Source organism: Perkinsus marinus, assembly GCF_000006405.1.
Source record: "Perkinsus marinus ATCC 50983 genomic scaffold scf_1104296970066, whole genome shotgun sequence".
Lineage (NCBI taxonomy): Eukaryota > Perkinsozoa > Perkinsida > Perkinsidae > Perkinsus > Perkinsus marinus.
Window position 1 is genome coordinate 8,673 of NW_003202584.1, and position 2,936 is coordinate 11,608.

Consider the following 2,936-nt stretch of genomic DNA (forward strand, 5'->3'; position numbering starts at 1 on the left):
GGGTAGGGTGCCGTGGATTTTGATATCGTGGGTATCATAGCACTCTGTCGTGGTGCGAGTATGAATCAAATCGGCGTGGTTCGGCGATTGGTGTCGCTGCTACTGTGGTTGCTACGGTGTTTGTTATTATTGCGGGCGTTCGAGAAGCAGTAAGTGATGACACTCACGTACATTCGTTAGTCCCCCACAGTGTAAGTGGTCTTGGTCTGGCATTTACAAATTTCATGAACAGTTTTACATGTGCTCCAGTGATTCCTGAGTTGATCGATGAAATGGAAAACCCTCGTAAATTCCCAAGAGTTGCTTTCTGGGCCTTTACCATAATTTCTGTACTATTTGGCAGCATCGGTTTCGCTGGTTACGCGGGTTGGGGCGTTGACATGCTGGGCTATGCATCGATCGTTGATGCAGTAGCGGCTTCAGCAGGCCCTGGTGACGCTGTAAACTATGTAGTTCAAATAGCAATCGCCGTTGTCTCTGCCGCACATTTGTTGGTATTGTTCACACCACTTGGCCGGGGTGCTGAAGTCTATGCAGAGGTCATCGCGAAGAGACCTCTTCCGCGAGTGATTCGTTTGAGTTGTCGAACGGTGGCGTTGGCAGGTTGCACCTGTTTGGCAATTTTCGTACCAGGATTTGGTACGTTATTCAACCTCGTCGGCTCTACTATTGTTATGTTCCTACAAATTATCTTCCCAGTTACTTTCTTTGTGTGGTTGTCTTACATTGGTAATAAAAAAGGTGAAGGCCGTGATGATAGTAGCAGCGACAAATCTTTGTTACCAGTGAAGACACTATCGCAGAGATTGTTATTTTACGTACTACTACCAGCGTGTTTTTGCCTAGGTCTGTTCGGGCTGATACTGGGCACTTATCAAGGTATAGAGCCCTTGGTAGAATGAACATTTTCAAGAAGATCGTTAATTCTGTGGTTACTCAAGTTCATCATTTCTGGCTATGTCTTTATCGATAATGAGTTGAATTACTCAGTGGAGGGGTATTCATAAAAATAATTATGGTAATTATATTGCTTTTTTTCATTTTTATTTTTCTCGTTTCGAAAGTTTTATCACTGGAGTATCACCCGTTTTACGTGAAGTGGCGTAATACTCGGTGAAAAACGCGATATTCGCGGTGATATGCAGTAGTCGTGAAATATGTTTTTCACTAGTGTTTTTCATATCACTAGGGTGGTGAAACTCCGTTATTATGAAATACACGTTTAATAGTATTTAAAATTAAATATTTTATTTACTTTAAAATTTTAGATTAATAATAGATTTTTTTATTTTAATATAAAATTCAAGTATTTTAAATTTTTGTAATTTAATAGTATCAATTTGATATAATGATAACCTGGTTTCAATTAAATATAAAATAAATACTAATAGTAGTAGTGGTATTTGGAACTGATGAGATTAGTGAATAGTCGGGAATTGGCAAAGGGGTGGTATGCTTATTATAGTAGTTGATTTTGAAATATTTCTAGTTGCATTGTATCAGTTTGTGAAGATTTCATTTCATGAATACACATTATAGATAGCTCAGTGAGAGAAAATATGCACATGGTCAACTACATGTGTTGGTGACAATATGTGAAAATTTGGAGGAATTTCTCACTGGTTTCGGTGCACTTCTACCCAAATTCGTATATAAACTCGTATAATTTGGTTTAGTTACTCCTGAGCTCAGTAGCTGAGGAAAGCGATTACATATATTCATACTCCAGCACTGTATAGGAAACTCCTGAGCTCAGCAGCTGAGGAAAGCGATTGCATATATTCATACTCCAACACTGTATAGGGAACTCCTGAGCTCAGCAGCTGAGGAAAGCGATTACATATATTCATACTCCAACACTGTATAGGAAACTCCTGAGCTCAGCAGCTGAGGAAAGCGATTACATATATTCATACTCCAACACTGTATAGGAAACTCCTGAGCTCAGCAGCTGAGGAAAGCGATTACATATATTCATACTCCAACACTGTATAGGAAACTCCTGAGCTCAGCAGCTGAGGAAAGCGATTACATATATTCATACTCCAACACTGGTCATACCACACGGACGGCAACAGAGGGTATTTGGCAGGGGGTAATACTGTGGGGGGCTCTTTAGGGGTATATGGGAAGAAATTGAATATTTTCGAGGAGATCGAAATTAATTTTATGATTTTTCTGTTGATGTTGTATACCAGAATTGGTTATAAAATTTCCGAAAATAAATTTATTACGAATTGATCAATCTGTGATTTACTCAATTTTTCGCAGAAATTTTGTGAAAATTGTCGGAAAAAATTTGGTAGAATCTGGTCTCAACGGAGTGATGGGATTTCTCGAAAGGAACTCATTTCTTTGGAAAATATATTCCATAGAAAAGTCTTGTTTTTAGTAGGAATTTTGGTGAAAATTTTCAGTGTTTTTGGATGTGAAAGCGGAAAAAATGGAATTTTCTGGGAAATTTTTTCTACATCGTTATATTTTCCACGTAGTCAGTTATGATGTTTCAAGTGGGAGCTCCTCACACGAGGAGTTTGGTCGTCAGCATATGGTGTCTAATCAGGGGTGTTTGATCGAAATGGATGTGCTCAGCTATGCAGTGTGGTTAGCTCTTACTGGGGAGAAAGGTCCCGGGTTCGATTCCTGGTCGGAGCATTGAGGAATCCTCAATGAGGATATTATTTTTAGGTTGATTATGGAGAGGTATTTCCAGAATTAGCATTGGAGGAATTATCAAGCGAGGGATTGCATGAATAGTTCGTCGTCACGGGTAACTTATCGGAAAAATTTTGTGGCGCGCGACAGATTTTTGTTGAGGTACACTACCAGTGTTGTTCCCTCTCAACCGCTCTGATAGTCTTTGATGTTTTCGCTTCGCTTCGCTCTCACATTGAGGATATTTTCAGTAGAGGAAGATACTCGAGTACGCACAGCGA

The 2,936-nt window shown here is 39.5% G+C and overlaps 1 protein-coding gene across 1 annotated transcript in view; it reads left to right on the top strand.

Moving 5' to 3' along the window:
• Positions 1-2,936, top strand: part of Pmar_PMAR024824 (hypothetical protein) — a gene marked incomplete at both ends in the record, with an annotated part of 5,495 nt that overhangs the window by 2,127 nt on the left and 432 nt on the right. The window lies entirely within an intron of this gene.